Genomic DNA, 21,024 nt, shown 5'->3' on the forward strand with positions numbered 1-21,024 from the left:
GCCCAGAGCCCTTCCCCGCCCCCCTCGCACGCCCGTGGAGCACGCGCTTCCGCTCCTCGCCTCGCGGGCAGCCGTGTTGCCATGGGCCCGGAGACTGGCGTGACTGTCCGTGCGGCAGGTGAGCGAGGCCCCCGGCCCTCCTCACCTGGGAGTCGAAGTCACCTACAGGGCAGGGTCACAGCTCCAACTGCAAAGCCTCGCAGATGAAAACCATAACCCAGGCCAACGCGCAAGGCCCTGAAGCATCACTCCACCCCTGTGGCCAACGGACCACGCTCCCGGACAGAGAGGAGAGGAAGGGGGCCACCGGCACACGTGGCAGGCCGTGCGACAGGGTGTCTCCACTCCACGGCGCATCCCTGGGCTACCGGCCCCCGTGGGAAATGTCACGGCGTTACCTGCAGAGTCTCATCCGGTTTCGCAGGGGATGGCACTGAAATCCATCTAGGTCCCACCCACCGCCAGCATACCCATGCGTCTCACGTCAGACCCCTTCCCCACGTCCCCAGCCTCAACCCAGGGACAGCTCCCACCATCCTCGACTCAGGGACGCGCGGCATGTCGTGGGGCAGCTGAGTTAAGTGTGTGTGTTTTCTAGGTCATTTCAGCCAACGCGTTTTGGGGAAACAAGGCTGTTTTGTGACAACCAGCACAAGGGTACTGTGGGTGAGAGGTAAGGTGTAAGATTTGCACAAGTGCTCACGATAACGAGACTTCAAAGACACGTCACGCCGTCCCGGACCCCTTCTCCCAGCAGACGCCCCGCGTTCCGGGGGTGCAGGCCCCGCACCGCGGCTCCTTCCACGGCTTCGGAGGAGAAACGCACGCCTCCAGGGGGACGCTGTGTGCCTCCTGTCACCCAGCGCAAGCCACCGATGGCCCTTCGCCTGAGCACGGCTACTGCCTGCAGGCCCGTGCCCGAGCTCGGGGCGACCAACGCACCGAGTGAAACTCCACCCGGTGCTTCCTTTAGACGCAGGAAAGGGGAAACCTCACCAGAGTGAACTTCGTAGACAGACAAAACCTGCCTCCTGCCTGTCCCAACAAAAATGCCATCTGCAAAATGGAGGCGGGCTTTGGGTCCCCGCACCCCTCATCCGGGAAGCAGGGGGCGCATGCGCAGCCGCCCGGGATGAGGGGGGCCCACCGCGTATCTGAGCTACTGGAAAGGGGGGAGCAACTGGAGAGTGGTCTCAGGGCGCAGCTCGCCGCCAGGGCCGGGAGGAGAATCACAGCGCTTCACCGCGAGCGTGTGGGGCTCGGGGACACGGCAAGTCACTGCGGAACCGTCGAGGCCTCGCCGTGGGGCTTTCTGAGCAGCGGACGGTCCAGAGCAGTGACTGCCCCAACGACCCGCTGCCCACAAACGGGAGGCGGCCCGCGACAGCACCTCCGGGCCGGCCGGTCACGGGCCGCGTGAGTCCCGGGTGCCCAGGAGGCTCCTGGCACTGGGCGGGCAGGCGCCCGCTCCTCGGCCCCCGGGGTGAAGCAGAAACGACGCCACGCGAGCCCGCGGCCGCCGTCGGGGTGGGCTCTGCGGGGCAGCGCGTTCTCGAGGGGAGCGCGCCCCCAAAATGCGGCCGACAGCAGGGCCGCACCCCCTCTGGGACGGGGCGGCACGGGCGAGGCCTGCTCTCGCGGCCGCGCTGGACAGTCCCCACGCCACACCTCCGGCCCCGTCAAGGACACCGCATCCACGGCGTTCGTGCTGTGAAACGGGCCGTGTGCAGCCCCCGTGCCCTGGGAAGCCTGAGCGCGTGAAGCAGGCCGGCGGGGGCAGGGACCCGGGAGGACGCGCTGGACGGCAGAGCCGGGCAGAGCCAGGCCGCCCCACGCACCTTCCCGCAGCCCCCGCAGGCTGGGGGGCAGGCCAGCGGACAGAGGCGCAGGGCGCGGGGCCTGGGCCACAGGGCACCCGCCCCTCAAGGGACGGTCTGCAAACCCAGGATGCGGGCGGGCCCCCTGGGACCCCTCTGACCACCCGCGGCAGCTGGTGCTGCTCTGGGGCAGAGGGTGGGGCCGTCCTTTAAAAAAAAACTTTTCCTTTTGAAACCATTTAAGACTCACAAGAAATTACAAAAATACTACAGAGAATTCCTATGTGCCCTTCTGTCACAGGCTGAATCGTGTCCCCTTGATATTCACACGTTGAAGCCCTAAGCCCCAGGACCTCGGAAGCTGGCTGTGTTTGGAGAGCGTGTCCTCGAAGAGGCGGCCGTGGGTAGACGAGGTCGGGGTGGGCCTGGGCCCTGAGCCACCAGGACTGGTCCTCCCGGGACAGCAGATCAGGACACAGACATGCTCACAGGGGCAGCCGTCATCTAAGCCGGGGGAGGGGCCTCGGAAGGAACCCGCGAGCACGCTGGCCCGTGTCCTCCGGCCTCCAGGACGGTGCGGGCGCGTTTGTCTGCCGCCCGGCTCACGCCAGCAGGCCGATGCGACTCACACGTCACGTGCCGCACGGGCATGGCACAGCCTCGAGCCAGGACCCTGCCCGCGTGCAGCCCACAGGGCGCTCCCCGAGCCTCGCCGGGGTGTGGCCTGTGTGCAGACCCCTCCACGGACGCCGCCCTGAGTGTCTGCCGTGAAGGACTCATGGCTTTATTTCCAACTCGCTGCAGACCTACTTAAAGCTACACGAAGGGAATTACCAGAAAACAGAATAAAATAGACACGAAGTACGAACCCCGATTTCCTATTAGATTCAACAGACAGAAACACACACTCGACTCGCTGTGCCAGACGCCGCGCGCTCACGCTCCGCGCCTCGCCGTCTTCCGGGGACCAGGGGCTGCGGCTCGCGGGAGGCTCCGGTCCGCACGCCTCGCTGTGAGTGGCTCTGATCAGCGTCGCCGGGGACACGTGTCCTGAGAGCCGCCGTGGGGTCAATCGCGGATGACCCCGTGCTCACCGCTCCTCCGCGCGTGGAGCCCTCGTGGAGCCCAGCTCCGAGGCGGCCGTGGGGGCCCACGGAGACGGTGCACGTCGGCCTCGAGAGGTGACTGCACGTGCGCATCAGCTGGGACGTCAGCCCGACCAGGCCCAAGCCGGCGGCGCTACCAGAGACCGGGGCGCACGACGCACGTCCCCCACGACGCGGTCTCCGGAGCGCGCGCTCTGACCTCTGCTGAGCTTGGGTTTACCTTCTGACAGCTTCCGGGCCCTTCCACAAGGTTGCCGCCCTGATTAACGCCCCCAAGGCCACCGCCGGCCACGCCCTAGGAGCCTCCTGCAGGTCCAGCCGGACTGGGCAGCACTGAGAGGCAAGGTCGCTCGAAGCAGCATCCGCCCCCCCTCCGCCTCCTCCCCTGCTGCCCGAGTGATTCTGTCCCGCCTCCCGTTGCTCGCGCTCGTGCTCCCTGTCTCTCTCCCTCTGTCTCCCTCTGTCTCTCTCTCTCTGTCTCTCTCTCTGTGTGTCTCTCTCTCTATCTCTCTGTCTCTCACACACACACACACACAGAGGCAAAACTATCCTTAGGCGGCCTTGACCTCTACTTCTCAATTAATTTTTATTCCTGAAGCATTTGCTGACCCTCAGTTTCTGCTCTTTGCCCACAGAACACAGATATCTTTGAAAGCACCAGACCTGGGAATTTTTAATGCACCTTTGCAAATCGGATAAAAAATATAATTTTCTGCCAATCCATAAAAATCATCACTCGCCCATTCGCCCTTTGAATAGCGTTCACCTCCAGCCCGTGTGTCCACGCAGCGGTCGAGGGGTTCGGCTGGGAGCCCGTCCAGCCCTGAGACCACCTCCGGGTGACGCTGACTCAGCCGTACTCACGGCCCCTGGAGAGCGACGCGTTCTGTACCTGGTGGACGACGGGCATGGGTGGACACAGAGCCCGCTCCTGCCCCCCTGCCCGGCACACGCCCTTTCGGCCACACTTGCGCTCAGTGGCTGGGGACAACTGGCGGCCTGTCCAGGTCATGTGTGCACTTGTGTGTCAACACAACTTCTCGGAGCACGGAGCTCGGCCCTCCCTCCCCTCCAGGGGCCTGCACCTGCTGTCGCTGGCGACAGTCACTCAGCATCCCAGGCACCATTCGGGGAGGGGACACCAGCCTCGTCCTGGTCTCTGCCCAGAACTCTCGCCAGCATCGTTTGCTCAGCCCAGAAAGGGGCCAGCACGCAGGCCAGCCACGCCCGTCGGGGAGCCAGTCTCTGCTGCGCTGCCCTGGGTGACAGGGACCCGCCGGCTTTGTGCCGTCCCTCAGCGGGGAGCGGGCTGATCGGACCCCGTGGTGGGAGACAAAGAATCTGTCTGGTTTCACCCCTGGTCCCTGGAAGGTAACCGCTGAACCCACCTGAGTTCCCAAGGGACTGGAAGGTCCCTTGCTCACACCCGACTTTGTGCTGACCCCGTGGCTCAGGGTGGACCCCCGGCCAGCTCCACTGGCAGGGCCCGTGCAGTCGGCAGGGGCTCGGAAATCTCGCCCCCCACCCCGGGGGAAGGGAGGGGGCTGGAGACAGTTCAGTCACGTGGCCATGATATAACAACACCCAATAAAACTCTGAACCCCAAAGCTCGGGAGCTTGGTGGCTGGTGGACACGTGGACATGCTGGACAGTGTGACCTGTCCCCACTCCGCAGGGAGAGGGCATGGACACCCCATGTCAGGGTCCCTTCCAGACCTCGTCCTACGTGTGTCCTTTATGATAAAACCATAATCGTAAGTGCAGTGTTTTCTTGAGTTCTACAAGTCATTCTAACAAATGACCAAAAGCAAGGGGGTCGTAGGAACCCTCGAAATTATAGCCAGTCGGTGGGAAGCCACGTGACCCTCGAGACGGGGCGTCTCATGGGGGACGGGCCCTCGGCCTGGGGTCTGCTGCCGACTCCAAGTGGCCAGTGCCGGAGTGGAAGGGCGGCCCACGCCTCGGGATGAGGATGGGGGAGTACTGGTCCCCTCCGGGGAACTCGAAACCCAGCATGCCAGGGAAGGGCAGGTCAGGCCCCACCTTGGTCTCTCCTGTTTAGTGCTGGCCCCGGACAGGGACATCCTCCCTCCTTTCTGGCCTTAACTCCTCCCTGGCCTGGCTAACAGTCGTCAGCACACCGAGAGAGGCCAAGCCTACAAACTCCGCCATGAATTCCTGGGAATCCGACTCCCCCGTCCTTCTCCCAAAGCCACGGAAGACGCTGTGACCTGCAAACTAACACTAACGGGACGCCCCTGCCAGCCCCCTGTATGAAATAAAAGCTCCACACGAAAACGTCTTTGCATCGCGAATGCCAATTCCAACAACAGGTGTAGCGGACCGCAGCCTTACCTGGTGCTGGCAGGTGAGGTCTGCTTTCCTGCAGCCAGGGGGCTCCACTGCGGCCCTCTCAGGAACTCCCCTGGGGCGGAGGACGACTGGGTGTCAGCGAGAGAAGCCTGGAGGTCTCAGAGAGGGAAGGAAGTTTCCTTCAACCTGAAGGAAAAGAAAAGCTTTTAATGCCTTTGAAGCCAACACGATTTTTTTCCCCTTTCGGTCTAAAACAAACATCGGGGCTAATAAACAGGACGACAGCAAAAGTGACCGGGATTCCACCACTCCAGCGCCTGGCGGGCGTCCGCGGCAACGTCACCGCCGCTGGTGCCTTGTTCCAGCGCGAGTGCGTTTATTAACGCCAGCGCGCCTTCAGGCGCTGTTGAAACCGTGCATCGTTCGGCCGTCTCACCGGACGGGAAGGGCCGCATGTAATTCACACGTCCTCGCCGCGCGCTGGACGCTTGCGAATAGCGGGGTGTGATTTGGGAAGCGGTTTCTGGAGGAAAAGCTGGAGGCTATGTTACCCTAGTGACAGCCCGGCTCAGGCTGGGGGCCCAGAATGCATGCCCTGAGGCTGGGACCAGTGGCCAAGGGACCCCCAGGCCCCAAACCAGAAATATCCCCAAACCACGGGAGAACCCAGGCCAGCGAGGGCCGGCTGCCCAGGCTGTGTGGGTTTCAAGCAACTCTTGGTAAGAAGGAGCCACCACGGCTGCCCCCCACCCCGCCCCACTCCCTGCCCAGGCCACGCCCACCGCCAGGTCCCTGCAGCCAGGAAACCCATACTCCATGGCCAGACGGCTCACACGCTCGGAGCACCAGCGAAGCCGCCCCCAGACTCCCAAGCCCCGGGCAGACGGCTCGCGACTGCAACCTGGGGACAGACCGCGCACAGAGCACCAGCGAAGCCGCCCCCAGACCCCCGCGCCCCGGGCGCCGCACACTAACCCGTGAGTGTTGCTCGAAGCCACCAAGCTTTGGCATGACCTGCTGCAGAGCAACAGACAACCTGGATTACAGAATGGACAGAGATACGTGGGGGCCAAAGCCAGGACGTGGACGGGGACGAGGGCGAGGCCGGATGAGGGGAGGGAGCGGTCACGCCTGGGCCCGGCGCAGGAGTGCGTGGCTGGGAGCCGCGCCTGTCAGGGGAGCACGGAGAGTCCCACGAGAGCGACAAGACTGGGGGCGCCGCGGCAGCCCACAGAGGGGCGCGTCCGGAAGGGGGGTCGGACGCTTCACGCGGGCCCGGCAGACCAGGCTTCCGAGGGACCCAGCCGTCCCCTGGCCCCGCCCGCGCCCAGATCGGCTTTTCCAGGGAGGGGCCCCAGGAGCTCAGAGGGGGACTGTCACCTCCGGGTCACAACACCAGTGGGCCTGTGCGGACACTTGCTCCCGGCTGGGCATGGCAGGCACAGGAACGACACCCCCAGGCCCTCCTGTGGACCTGGAGTCCAGACTGGCCTGAACTGACCAAGACCTCTGTCTCTGCTGCGTCCTCAGGGGTCCGGAGCTCCCCACGGCCTGCTGTGTCCTGGGGGGCTAATGCTCCCCTCCTGGGGCCGCAGCTCCCTCCCTGGACTCAGCACGGCCCAGCCTGAGCACTGGAGCTCACTCAGAAAGGTACACGTTTCACATATGCACGTGTGTATGTACTGCATATGTACGTACGTACACGTGTGTGCACGTGTGAAGGTGTGCATACACACTCACTGCCGGCTACCGTAACATCTGCACGAACATCCTGAGAGGATTCCCGGAGGGCCCTGCCCTGGGAGCAGTCTGGCCACAGAGAAGGCTGCCTGGTCACCTGCCCAGCCGTCCCCAGCTCCCAGAGCTCAGGGGCAAACGAGGACAGAGGCAGCATGCGGGCTCTAGGCAGTCCCAGCGCAGGGCGGGGCGGGCTCCAGGCAGTCCCAGCGCAGGGTGGGGCCTGCAAGTCCCTCTCCCTGACACCTGGGACAGTGGCGCCCACCGCTGAGGCCCCCACCCGGCCCCGCCGTGTACGGGCTCGGGTGCTCACAGACCGTCACGCCAACCTGGGTGCCCATCTGGCCCCCCGCTGTCCGGGGACTCCGCAGGACAGCACTGGCCACACAAAGTGCTGGGCACAGGCATCTTCCTGGTGACCCGAGTGTGACCTGCCTGCACCTCCTGGACCGACAGGCGATCTTGAGTCAAGGCTGTTCTCAGGCCCCTGGGGCTACCGCCTGGCTGCGAAACCCTCCGACTGGCCAGTCGGCAACAGGAGCCCAATCAGTATGCCTGGGGGGCAGCGACGGCCAGTGTAGTTAGGCAGCGAGCGTCCCACGGGGGTGGGGGACGCCCCAGGGGCCGTCGGCCCCCCGAGGCCTCGGTCTGGACCTCGCCAGCGCCTGAGCTGCGAAGAGGAGGAGGAGGCGTGACACGGCACATGGCCTCGCTGCTGACCCCGCACTGGCCGCCCTGCTCGCTCGCGGCCGGGGCGGGGCCCCACGCCTGGCCTTCCCCGCCCGGCAGATGGGGATGGGCGCGCAGTGCACGGGGCCGGCGGTGCTGGGACCGCGGGACACGGGACAGCACAGGCGAGGCGCCCCCGCAGCTGCCCGCCTGCCCCTCTGCAGCTGAGGGCCGCTCCACCGGCCACCCAGCAAACACCCACACTCTGCCCAAGACCTGCCCCGGTCGAGAGGGGCTGCAGGACTCCAGGGGGCCCCCTCTCCCTCTGGCAGTGACGAGGCCCTGGTCTCGGTCCGGACTCCTTGGAAGTAGCAGATGTTAAGGCCGTGAAGGCTCCGAAGGGTCACGATTAGAACAGCTGCTGACACTGAGCAGACGAGCGTGGACAGGAGCAGAGCAGGGCGGGGGCCAGGGCCACCGCAACCCGCTTCCCGCCTCCTAACCTGCTCGCTTGGCCAGAGGCTGCCTGCCCGCCCCCCGCCCTACCTCTGCGTGTGAAACGTGGACCACGGTCTAGGAGAGGGGAGGCCTCTCTACTTGACCCCAGGTCAGCTCAGACCCTGGTGTGGCCGTCAGCCTGCTCTGCCAGTGGGATCCTGGCCATCGCATCTGCCTTCTAGGGCCTCGTTCTCTGTCTGAGCTCCTCTGCACAGACACTCACGACCTGCAGATGAGACCTGGCTCACGGACAGCTCCAGAGAGGACAGGAAGCTCACCTCAGAAGCAGCCTGGTTTGGAGGACACATCAGAGAGAGGCTAAGGTCACTGGAGACAGCGACTCCACTTGCCGACCCATCCATCCACCCAGCCGCCCACTCATCGGTCCATCCTCCACCTACACAGGGAGGCGAGGAGGAAGCCCAGAACAGGGGCACGGCCGGGAGGACTAGATGTGAAGACTGAAAGGAGGGGTGTCTAGGAGTCTGGCAAACCTCGATCGAAATGGAACCCCGGCCCCCATCACTACCCCTGGGCACGCGGCTGCACCTCGCCGGCCTCGTCTTACTCGCCTACGCGGTGGGGTAACAGCAAGTGTCCCGTTGGGCGAACACGAGGAGCGAACACGATCGCGTGTACAGAGCGCTGAGCGTGGTGACCGGGCCGCGGTGCGCGCCGAGCGTGCGGTGGCCCCATCGCCTCCGCCACTGTCATCGGAATCAGCCTCCTCGGCCGCTGTGGCATCAGTGGGACTCTCTTCCTCCCTCGCCTCGGGCTCTTCACCATGTGACTTTGTAGTTTTTCCTACCAAAGAGGTGAAGTCCCTTTGTCCGTCCCACGTGAACCTGGACCGAGGAGCGACACGCCTGGGCCCACGTGAGGCGCCGAGGCCGCCCCGCCCCACCGCGCCTGGCACCGAAGGTCCTGGGCTCTTCATCCTGCTGCTGGCACCGGAAGACGCCCTGGCCACAGAGACGGCGCCTGCAGCACTCAGGTTCAGAGAACAGGGACGTCCCTCCACTCCTGGACACTAGGTCCTCTGGGGACGGGGTGTTCCTGCTCCAAGCCCTCCTGACTTCTGCCCATCAACCGCCCCAAGCCGGAGCCTGTGAGGTCACAGGGGCCGAGGACTCGGCTTGGCACCCTCCCTCTGCGGAGCCCTAGCCTCTAACTGTCTCAGACACAAGGCTGATACCTTGAATTTGCATAACGTGCCCTTCTTATACATTATTGATTTGCATTCCCTGCGTGTGCACACGCCCCGCCTAGAACCTACCCTTCAAAGCCTCACTGTCAACCCGCTGGAGACTGGACCGTCATCTCAGGTTACAGAGGACTTACACGCTGACCTGTCCCATCAGCGGAGTGTTTCGTAGAAGCCGCTCTGCCCCAGCTCTAGGGAGAGGGAGCGGGAAAAGGGGGAGACACTTAAAGCAACAAGATTTTCTTCCAGAACTAATTTTATTTTCTATTTATGTGACAATCGCTATTAAACAGTGGGTGGGATGTGTTGGCAAAGCCGGGGACGTGCCAGTGTCTGTCAGCCGGGGGGAAGTGGGCAGAGCCTGGAAGGCGGGAGAACCCGGCCATCACCCCTCTTCACAGGCCGCGTGACCACGGCACCTTCACCTGCACACTGTAACCAGTCCGCAGGGCGCGGGAGAACAGAGTCGCCGCACGAAGGGCTTTAGAAACGCTAAACGACACCCTGACGCCCGCTGCGGCGGGGCGGACCTTGAGGACCCTATGCTCAGTGAGAAAAGCCCGCGACCAAAGGGCAAATGCCGCCCGGTTCCGCTTGCGCGAGTCCCTCGGACGGGCAGATCCGCAGCGACGGGAAGCAGCACCGGATGCCAGGGCGGGGGCCGGGGGGAGGGGCGGGGGGCTGGGAGCTTCTCGCTAAGACGACGAAGCTCCGTAGATGCTGGCGCTGGCCGCGCAATGGCGAGGACGCACTTACCACCGACCAGCTCACTTAAAAACGGTAAGAAAGGTGAATTTTATGTCATCTATGCTTCACAATAAAAAAACTTTTAATGCGTAACTACTATAAAAACGCAAAGTGATGTTGGAACGATTCACCCGGAGGCCGGATGAGAAAGTGGTCTGTGAGCATCTTCGCTCACACGTCCACCCTCAAACTCGACTCCCATCTGGGCGGCGAGGTCTGTCACCCGGAGAGCCCGCCTCGCCTGCCGGCCCGGGGCTGCTGGCGGGCGCTTCCCCCCACGCCCCCCACGGCTGGCTCGGTGCCTGCATCACGGAACCCAGAAGGGTACAGGGATCGACAGGGGCCCCCAGACCGGGACAGGGGCACAAAACCCTCACCCAGAGTTAGATCCGCCAGAGCCCTCCGCTCACCTGGCCCCTCACGCACACCCGCCCTGGTGACTGCAGTCAGGGGGAGAGGGCAGGACGGTGAGGGTGCCCGAGCCCCTGACAGGGCTCCTAGGGCTGGAGCTGACGGAGGCCAGCAGCCCTACCAGGGGGTCAGCTGCACAGGGAACCGCCAGGCCGCGTAAGCTTCGCTAGCTGCACGTGTCCCCAAACCGTGCGGGAAGAGAGGGAGCCCTCGACGCAGCCACTTACGCCTGCGTGTGCGAACCAAGGCTCCTCCCTTGCCGGGTCAGGACACGGCCACCGGGGAGGACCCCGCCACACACAGTGTCGTCCGCGTGCTACTGACGTGGCACGTCCTGCCGCCACGAAGCGCCGCAGCCTGGGTGGCTCAGAGCCACGCGACGCATTCTCGCCCGGGAGGCCGCGGGCAGCTCCGCGCGGCGGAGAGCGAGGCGGGCTCTCGGGAGCATCTGTCGCCCGCTCCTCCAGCCCCTCATGGCCCCGGGTGTCCCTCGGCTAGTGGCGGCATGACTCCAGCCTCTGCCTCCGCATCACCCGGCCTGCCCACGACGGCTGCGCGGCGGCCCCCTCTGCGGGACGCCTGTGACTGCGCGCGGCCCACCCTGGACCGTCCAGGGTCATCCCCCATCTCAGATCCCTAGCTCGATCACGTCGACGGTCTGCTTTGCCACATAAAGTAACACTCGCAGGTTCCAGGGATTTAGGGCCTGGGTCTCTTCTGGGGACCATCATTCTGCCAACCACAGAGCTACAGCTAAAGCCTATGTCAACATGCACATACGTGTGAGGCTCAGGTTAGACAGGACCGGATGAGAGTCCTTCCCCAGTGACGAAGCTGGCCGAGGGCCACAAGGCAGGTGCCAACCATGCCTACCACAGGCCGACGCCCGGCAAGGGGAAGCTACCAGCCGGGCGCTGCCCCAACCGCGTCCCCGCGGCAGCCGGACGGGTCTGACTGGGCACCACCACGGTGCTCTGTGCTGTCAGCCACCAGCGCTGTCACGGGCTCCTGAGGCGGGGGCAACACGGGAGATGCTGGGGGCCCCTGGGTCCCTCGCCCCCGCCCAGTGCCGAACGGGCCAGGCCCCGCGCACTCCCAGTGCCGATTCTGCATCAACCCAAGTCCAACGGGGGGGGGCAAAATCCACACATTAATTTTGTGTCAAAACTGCGGGAATGCTTAGTGCAAAGAACTACTAACTGCTACAAAGAACTGAGAGCAAGGGAGATTGCCTAGTGAGAGGAGAGAGCACACGTTAGGATCAGCCATCGCTCCCGGGTCTGGGACAGGAAGGCCCGCCGGCGAAGGCTGGCGAAGATGCGGACTTTGTTTTTGGAGAGGGCAAAGCTGGGTTCCTGCCGGGGGCACTTCTGCCTGCCAGGGCCTGAGGCCAGATGTGCCCGGGGCACCGATGGCCGGGGCAGCCTCCCATGGGGCCCGTGGAGGCGGGTGTGTGCACACCGGCCCTCCCGCTGCTGGGAGGGCCTAGGGGGCAGGCCCACACTGGCTCCGTCCGCCATGGGACAGGCAGCCTGCCCCACCCCCCATCCCCAACACTGCTTGCCCGTGAACACCTGCCTCAGGGTCGGCGCCTGGGAGCCCCCACGCTGAGACACGGGCTCTGTCAGAACAGCGGGACACGCCACTGCCCAGCTCTGAACCGGCGGGAGCAGAGGTGGGCGTTCCTGGGCGTCAGGGACGAGGAGGACCCGAGAAGGTGACGACCTCAGGGCCAGCATTTGGTGGTGATCGGGCACTTAGGCGGTGATGTGGACCTCACTGTCACCGCGCTTCCCCAAGGCTGGGAGAGGAGCTGAGCGCACCCCGCACGGGGAGGTTCTGCCACACCCCGCTCTGCGGCTGAGGACGCTGGGGCTGGGAGCCCTCTGGGCCAGGGGCACAACGAGGGGGAACTCAGCCCCAGGCGCGCCCCCCTCCCCCATGCTCGACCTCCCTCAGACCTTCTAAAGTTCCCTGACTGGACAGATGGAGAGAAAGCAGGGTGTGAGGGAGAACGGGAGTGCAGATGAGCAGTGAGCAGCGAGGCCGGGCTCCTGCAGACCCGGGAAGGAGGATGCGCAGGAGGACGGGTGGGGGAGGGGCCCAGAGCACGACTCCTGCCTGGTGGGCCGACCGCAGGGCCCTTCTGAGGACACACACGGGGCCGGCACAGGACTCAGCTGTCCCTCGGCTCCCGAGATCGCTGTATCATGCATCATGGGGACGAGCGCGCGGGGCCATCTGCCGGGAGCTGGGACCAGGTGCCCGCTGGGCCGGAACCTGGCCCGGGCAACCTCCATGTCCTGGCCCATCTTGGGCTCCAAGTGTCAAACTTCTCGAGCGGGAAGCCAGTCAGCCCTGCATTGCACCCACGCTGCCCCGACCACCCAGCGCCTCAGCCAGGGACCAGCGACCTGAGCCCCAGCTGGTGGGAGAGGTGGAGGCACGGAGCTGGACCCCACCCCATCCTGTCAGTCACAGCTCAGCAAGTCTCAGCAGGACAGATGCATTGGGTCACAGAGGAGAGACAGGTCAACCAGGGAGGGTGGAGAAGCACCGTGACCACCCCTTACGATGCTGCCCAGCTGGGGGCTGAGGCCCCTGCCTGGGACCCCGGGTGCAGAGAGTCTGAACCCCCTGACTCTCCCAGCAGCCATGTCATCTCAGGGGGCCTGCAGCGGGGAGCGGAGCCTGCGGCCTCAGTGCTGGGCCCTCAGTGGCTACTTGGCTGCTGCCTGAGAAACGCAGGAACCCCTCGGCCCGCCCCCAGGAAGTGGCCAGCAGCCCTCAGCAGAATGGGGGGCCGCGTTTCAGATCCTGAGGGTGTTTCTGCTCATGGTGCCCCCGGCGCCTGCCCCACCCCCTCCAGCTTCCTTTATACAAAGGGGCCCCTAAGGGCCCGACGGGACCGCCTGCCTGCCCCACCATCGGTGTAACCTGGAAAATGTCCCTTCCCTTCCCGAGCTCCAGGCAATGCAGGGAGGATCCCGCCCGGTGCTCCCACAGAGCTGGCCACTCCGCGCCGGGCCTCAGTTTCCCCAGCCGTAAGGACGCCGCCACACTAGGTGATCAGCAAAACCCCCTCCGATCCTGGTGCTGGGTTCTAATGCCTGTGCAAGGTGGCGCTGCCCAACGGCCTCCAATGAGCACGTGTTACTTTACAATCAGAGGAAAGCGAACTTAACGACAGGAGTGAACGGAAGGGGTGTCCCCAAGTGGTGACACAAAAGGCCTCACGCGGCTCAGGAAATAGCCAGAAGCCAGCCCTGCGGCCAGCCAGCCAAGCTCCCTGCAGAGGACGGGGCAGCAGAATGACCTGATATGGACGGAGGTACCATGAAAGGCCACCTGTCCCATCCCACGGGCAGGATGGCCATGCCACAGGCAGGCCAGGAAGTCCTCACCTCCGGCCCCCAGGGGGCTCAGCTCTGAACCCTAGGAGCCTGGCAAGCCCAGGACCTCGCACTCCACAGCGGCCCGCCCTGTACCCGCCGCCCGGCCTGGCGAGCATGCAGGACACAAGGAGGGAGCAGGGCTCGCGGCCACTGCTGGCAGCCGGCCACTCCACCCTCGGATGACGTGCTCATTTCTGTGCACCATCGGCCCCGCCAAATCCCATGACCTTGGCTTTTGGGGGCCACAGGAGAAGGATGAGAGCGTGCACAGCCCCTCCACCCGACGCTTCAATTAACATTCCCTGTGCAAAGCTGGGGCTGTAATTACAGCGAGTGATTAACGGCGAGGTGGCCTGTCTCGCAGAGAGCAGATCACCAGCGGAGGTGGGGAGTGCCTCGCTCACCTCGGAACCGCCGGTGCCTCTTAAACAGGGGCCTGGCGCCTGGGTAGCTGTGATTAATGGAGGAGCTGGGAGTGGGGACGTTTCCCTGGCATCCGTCACCGTGCTGGCCAGGCGTGGGAGGAGGGGAGGGCAGCCGGGGCCTGAGCAGAGCACCTGGGAGCCCCGGGAAGGCACAGGCCTCGCTGCACTTCCCCAGGGCAAAGTGCACCCCGGGCAGCAGCTCCCCAGCCAGAGGGACAGGTGAGGGAGGCCACCAACCAGGCAACGCTCAGGGCCACCCACCGGCAGAGGCTCCCGCCACGACTGTCACCAACTCGCAAGAAACTCAGGTCAAACCAAACGCTGGCTCAGCTGGCAAAGGGGGCGCAGGGGCCTGGGGCACCCTCCTGAGGGTGAAGGGCCGGGGGCGGCGGGACCCCTGGGGCGGACGGAGCGCTGGCGGGGTGTGGATGTCACCACGTCCACGCAGGTGAAATAGCACACGGTGTGTGTTGCGGGTAACACCACGCAACACATTACCACTCACTCGAGCCATAAACCACCCATGTCAGGTGCTGGGACTCAGACAACTTAGGGACCAGGTCCTGCCAGAGAGGACGCTGGTCACAGAAACTCAGTAACTGCCAAGGGCGCGGAGGGTGAGGCCTGCAGGGAGGCCCACGGGAGCCACCGGGCCTGCTCTCGGGAGACAGGGTGGGGGCAGGAAGGGAGAGGCAGAGGTGACCCCGAGACCTACCAGGAAGTCGGCTGGGAATTTATCTGTGGGTACCACGTGCTGGATGCACGACCCATCACGCACAGCCGCTGTGGCCACGCCCCCGCCTTCCTGCGGACCCCGCCCCCGCCGCGGCCCCGCCCTCTCCTGGGACCCGCACTGCAGGCGGCCAAGGCGCCGGCGCAAAGGGTTGTGCCGGATCGAACTCTGGCTGCGGGCTTTGTGCCCCTGCCCTGGTCCAGGAGACCCCGCCGAACCCGTGCCCCGCTGCGGTGTGCGTGCTGAGGGACTCCGGGGCGGCTCACACACGGAGCACTGAGTAACCACCCAGATGGCCGCTCGGCGTGCTGGGCACCACGCTCACCACTGTGCGCCCATGACTTCTCTGAGCCCCCGCATCGACCCACGAGGAAGGTTCTAGAAGCATCCAAGTTCATGGACCAGGAGGCCACCGCGGCTCAGCCACACACACCCCACGGGCTCTGAACCGCGAGCCCCACTCTTCACCCTCCCTCCGGAAGCCCAGCTCTCACCCCTGGACCTAAGCACAGTCTCCTCCCCGGAGCCCAGGGTCCCGGGTGCCCGCAGCCGAGACCACATCCGGGACCACAACGCGAGCTCCGGCCAGCCAGGGGGCCAGCAGCCCCTCGCCAGCCAGTTCCCTGAGCGTGACAAACGTGGCAAATGAAGAAAAATGAACTATTTCCAGCGCCTAAAATCCTCCCCGCCTCACGGGCACGGAATTGAGAAACCAGCCATCAGCCGCGTCACCCCTGCCGGCACCCTCTCCCTCTCCGGCCTCCCTGCGCCCCCCGCCCCAGCGCCCCCTGGGCACAGAACGCCCCTACCCCAGAAGGCCACGAGGCCACGCGCGAGGTCCCCCTGCGGCACACAGGGAGCAAGGTGGCAGCGCACCGTCCCCACGCGAGCTGCCGCGGGGCGGCCCGTGACGGAGGGCAGCCGCGGACCTCCTTCCCAGCGCACGGCCGCCTCGTTCTGAGCTGCAGGCGGGCGTCCGGCACAGCCTGAACGGCCCGTCCCTCTGGTGGCGTCTCCTGCCCCCTCCGTCCCCCTCCCTTGCAGCCCTGGAAGCGGGGAACCTGGGTGGCCAGACCCAGGCGCCAAGCTCTGCCCATCCTCCTCGTGCTGGACATCGAGGCCGCCGAGTGAGCACGAGCCTGACTTGCCGCCCTCGCTCGGGGCTGCGGCGTCGGCCCCTCCTGGTGCCAGGCCCTGGTGTGTGGATGACGGGGTTGTGTGGGGCGATGTGGACGGGTCCGCCCCCCACGAGCCTGCACCGCGGCCAAGGACGACAGAAGTGGACACACGGCGGTGGGCTGTCACCGGAGTGACTAGTCCTTTTTCCAAGTCCCGCCCCTGGCCCCAGGACTGCTGCGACCCGCCACCCCCGGCCAGGGCCGGACGTGCTGCTCCCTGGGGCTGGGAACCAGATGAGCTGCTTCGTGAACATCTGGGCCCGGCGCCCGCCGAGGGGCGTGCGGGCCCTCGCCCAGCACTCCGTGACCGGGGAGGAAAGGCCAGGCAGCCTGGGGGAGCAGCTAGGCCCAGCTATGGGACCACGGACGTCCCCGGCAACTGCTCGGAGCCTGCGAACGACCCGTCCACATCGCCCCACACAACACGCACAGTGGGGCCACCCGGACGAGGGACTTTGGCGACGCGGACACACACAATGCCACGGCCCTTGAAAACACTACGTCGGGTGCAGTAAGCCAGCCAAAAGGACAAGGGCTGGGCAGCCCCAATTATGAGGGAGCCAGAGACCCACAGCCGGGAAGTAGACGGGTGGTGGCCTCGGGCTAAGGGAGCAGGCGTTTAATAGGCAGGGTTTCAGCTGAGGAGAAAGTTCTGGAAAAAGTGACGGAGGGTGCACCACGACGTGAACATGCTTGACGCCACCGACGTGTGTGCACTCAGAACGGCCTCGCCAGTGCATTCGCACCACGGAATTCACATACTACGCATGAGAATAGAAAGCGAGCCGGCGTGCCGGGCGTGCCTGGCGGGGCAGAGGCCCCGCCCACGCCGTGTCCGCCCCTCGGGGAGGACTACGGTCAGCAGAAGCCTCACACCGCCTGCGGCGGGGGCCGCGAGAACCCCAGGGCCCCCAGCTCTGAGGGGCGCGGGGGTGGGAAAGCCACTGTCTCCGGAAGTTATTGTTCAGGTAACAACCTAGCAACGTCAGGAGATGCCCCCGTCTGAAGACGCGCTCCTCCCTCCCCCCCTCCTGCCGCAGCGCCAGGCCCCGCCTCTGCTGCTCTCCACTCCGTGCGCCCCGCCCACGGAGCAGCCGCCGGGGTCTGCCCGGGACTCCGTCCGGGCACAGAAGCCCTGAGCCTCCAATAATTACGAGGAGATAAGACTATCAGGTGTAATTAACAGCGTCCGTCCGCAGGCAGACCGGCGGCTGCAGCCCGCTTCCCGCCTCCTCCCCCCTCTTCTCGGAGACTGGAAAATAAATTACCCTGTGAAGTCGGCAGAGGCTGAGCTATGGAAACAATTAAACAGAAATTAAACCTAATTCATTTATGCCCCCAGCTCAAAGCGGACCGTGTAGGTCTCTCTCTCCCGGCTTTCGGCCTTGGCGTTGGGGGGGGGGGGGCTGTCATGGGAAGCCGATCACGAGGCAAAATGATGAAAGCGATCTGTCACCCGCGAGAATGCACTGACTCCTCCGGCAGCTGGGCAGTCCAGAGGTGACTCGTCGGGGGGAAGGGCGAGGCCAGGGGAAGGCGGTGGGCAGCTAAGTGACAGCCGGGCGACAGCCAGCCAGAGCCTCGCTCCCTCCGGACGGGACCTGCCGGGAGAAGGCATGGCGCGTCCCAGTGCCGCTCGGCGTGCCACACGCCTCTGACACGCGGCTCACACCCACGCAGGTCTCCGGAGGCCGGCGGAGCGTGGGCCTGGGCTTGTGGGAGAAACTGCTTATTCACTGCTCTCCCCAACAGTGGCGAGGGGGCCTGGGGAGCCCCAGAAGGACCGCCTGCAGGAATCAGCCTGGCCGCAGCCTCCCCGTCTACAAATTGGGGGTGACGCCACCTGCGCTCCCTCCCCCAAGCCCCCACCCCCATCCACGTGAGGATGAAGGGAGCAAATGGGCTGGACGCTTTGGGGAGGCGCAGGGCAGAGACGCAGGTGCGGGCGCCAGCCCGTGGGCCGTGTTCCCCGTTTCCTGCCTTCCGGAGGAAGAATTTGGGAAGCGTTGTCCCTCGTGTGGCGAGCGGCAATGACAGAATCAGACGCTGCCTCCGAACGGGGGAGGCCCGGGCTGCCAGGCAGAAGGCGGAGGTGCTCAGAAGGAGGCGGCTAGGACACCGTGCCCGTGAAGTACCAGGAGAGGGCCCAGCGGGACCTCCAAAGGCCTGGGGTCCCTGAGCCCCCGGACAGAAGCCCCGGAGCACAGGAGCTGGGGGAGGCTGCACTCTGAACCCAGCCCTGCAGCAGGAAGGAGCAAAGGCAGCTTCCGTGTGCCCCTCCTCTCCTGAAGGGCAGACAGCTCTCTCAGCAGATGGGACTGTCCCCGGGAGCCCACAAGCCCCACTGCTGCCCCAGGCCTCGCACGCCAAACGCAGGCCCGCCGCCCGCTCTCGGGCAGGTGCCAGGGGACGGCCAGAAGGGGAAAGCAAAGCAAGAGAGATGAGCCAGGTGACAGGCAAGAAAAGGCAGGTCCGAGGTCCCCTAGGCCCACTCATTCCACAGTGGCCCTGATGGTGAAGCCCACCCAGCCTGAGTCAGGCCCAAGAGACACCGGGCGTGCTCGGGGACAGCGCCCCTCACAAAACGGGACGGGGCAGAGGGGGGCCAGTTCTGCTGGGCTCAGCCGCCTATCCTGCACCTGGCTGCCCATCCTACACCCCTTCTCCCCTTGCTGAGATTAGGGGGTGGCCCGCCCTCCCTGGGGTAAACTCTCCCCTTTACCTCTCCTGCCTGCAAGGCCAGAAGCACTGTGGCCTATGCAGTAAAGGCTAACCCACGTCCCTAGAGAGATCTGGCCCTTGTCCCTGGCTCCTGGGAGGTCACCTCTGAGCCCTCGGAGGGCTTCCTGGCGAGTGTCTGTTTCCCTAGGGGCCTCGGGCCAGCCAGACAGTCTACGCTGACAGTGCAGTTTAGGGGGGTTTGGGAACCTCGGGCCTCTGTACCAGCTCCACCTCGGAGGGGCTGCAGGCTGATGTCGGCCACATGGCGGTCAGTGATTTCTACCATGACCGAGGCCCAATGAAACTCTGAACACCGGGGCTCAGGTGAGCGTCCCTGGTTGGCAAAACTCTGTGCTTGTCGTCACACGCGCTGCTGGGAGAAGCGAGCGCTGCCCACGCAGCTCCCCAGGAGAGAACACCTGGACGCTCACACCTAGTCTGGCCTGGAGCCTGCCCCACGCGCCTGTCCCCTTTGCCGATTTCAATCTGTGTCTGTAACAGACTGTGCTTGCAGGAGTGTAACGTTCCACGAGTCCTTCTAGCAAGCCACTGGACCCGAGGGTGGCCTTGGGGACGCCGAACTGCAGGGCAGCCCCAAGCCTCCACCGTGCAGCTGAGGAAACCGAGCCCAGAGCTCAGGGAGCTGGCCGAGGTCACACGGAGCCCGCGGAAGGGGGCTGGGACCAGTCGCCCGCGCCCCGCGCAGGGCCCGCCCGTCTCAGCTTCCACCCTTGCCTCCTGCCCCAGGAAAGGGCGGGCTGGGCAGCGTGCCCGCCGGCAGGCCCACTAGGCTCTGCCCTGAGCAGACGAGTGAGCGCTGGGCGCGGGCACCGAGGCTGGTCCCTGTCGGCCGGGATTAAGGAGCAGCAGAGGCTGCCAAGGCCTTCTGTCTCTGGGGACAGCAGTGGCAGTGAGGACGAGGGGAGCATTTCAGGAGGCAACAGAGAGCGACCTTGAGCCCCAGCAAACTGAACCGCCCTCCCCGCGTGCACACGGCGGGGCTGGGGGCAGACGCCAGGGCTGCTGAGCCCAGCGCACACACGCATCGTCCTCCGACCCCAGCGGCCAGCTCCCCGCTGCCCCAGCCCAACACAGGGACACGGACCTGAGAGTGACTACCATCCTCTGCCGCTCGCGCCGGGCACCTGGGCCTAGGGGGAGCCAGTGCCACACCGCCAAGAGGCCAGCAGCACCTGCCACGCGGCCCCGGCAGGCCAGGTGTGAGGCAGGATCAGTGCTGGGCTCCCCACGAGGCTGCAGCGGGGTGCGTGGCGGGGCCTCGCCCACCAGGCAGGGCTTCTGCTGGAAGCCTCGCCCTGCGTTGGAAGTCGTGTGTCCCCACCAGGGCTGGCCACAGGACCTGCAGGCCTCAGAACACAGTGCAAATGTGAGGCCCTGGCTGGAATTTCAGAACGGCGCCAGCAGGGGCTCTAACCAAGCTCAAGCCCTTCTGAGCATGGGCCCTGCACGGCTCTGCAGCTGACGTGGTGAGGCTGGCACTGTCCCCACGGCCTGTCATTGGGAAAAAGCCTCCAGACACGCAGAGAGGAGCGGCACTCAGCAAAGACGCAGGTTGTCCCCACTCATACAGCCAGGACATAGCTGGGGACCTGGGGCTCCCGCCCAGACCAGCATCTGCACCCGTCAGTGAGGCCCACAGACGCGCACACACGCGTGCACGTGCACATGCACGCACAGCACACGGGCACACACGCGCACACACACACGCAGGCCTCTCCCTGGCACTGGGAGACGCCACACCCAGGTCAGAGGTGGCTGCTCACGCTGGGGCATGGCGTCCCAGGGAGAGCCCACAGGGACATGGCACGCAAGTCGGCGCCCCGCCCACCCAGGACCAGGGAGACGAGCTCCCTCCTCGGGCAGGTGCAGAAGCCCGGAGGCCCAGCGAGGCCAGGAGCTGGCGGACTGTGCTCCCCGGGGCGGCCAGGCGGACGTGCAGGCAGATGGTATGGTCCTGCTCCATACCCTCCCCTCCTGCAGGTCGGCCTTCTCGCCTTCTCGTCCCGGACATGCAGCCTGGGAAGGAGGAGGCCTCGTGCTCATGCAGGG

General features: G+C 65.5%; 1 protein-coding gene across 15 annotated transcripts in view; it reads right to left on the minus strand.

Moving 5' to 3' along the window:
* The window catches only part of RBFOX3 (RNA binding fox-1 homolog 3), a 217,995-nt gene that overhangs the window by 139,072 nt on the left and 57,899 nt on the right, over positions 1–21,024 (minus strand). For 12 of the 15 annotated variants that reach the window (XM_016143268.2, XM_016143270.2, XM_016143271.2 and 9 more), the window contains exon 2: positions 5,279–5,422. The gene's annotated coding sequence lies outside the window, so the exon portion shown is untranslated. Of the gene's footprint in view, positions 1–5,278; positions 5,423–8,188; positions 9,384–9,416; positions 9,939–15,037; positions 15,061–21,024 lie in introns of those variants that run through there. The other 3 variants (XM_016143269.2, XM_036222668.1, XM_016143265.2) reach the window with 3 other exon arrangements.

The sequence above is a fragment of the Rousettus aegyptiacus genome, unplaced genomic scaffold, assembly GCF_014176215.1.
Source record: "Rousettus aegyptiacus isolate mRouAeg1 unplaced genomic scaffold, mRouAeg1.p scaffold_m13_p_6, whole genome shotgun sequence".
Classification (NCBI taxonomy): domain Eukaryota; kingdom Metazoa; phylum Chordata; class Mammalia; order Chiroptera; family Pteropodidae; genus Rousettus; species Rousettus aegyptiacus.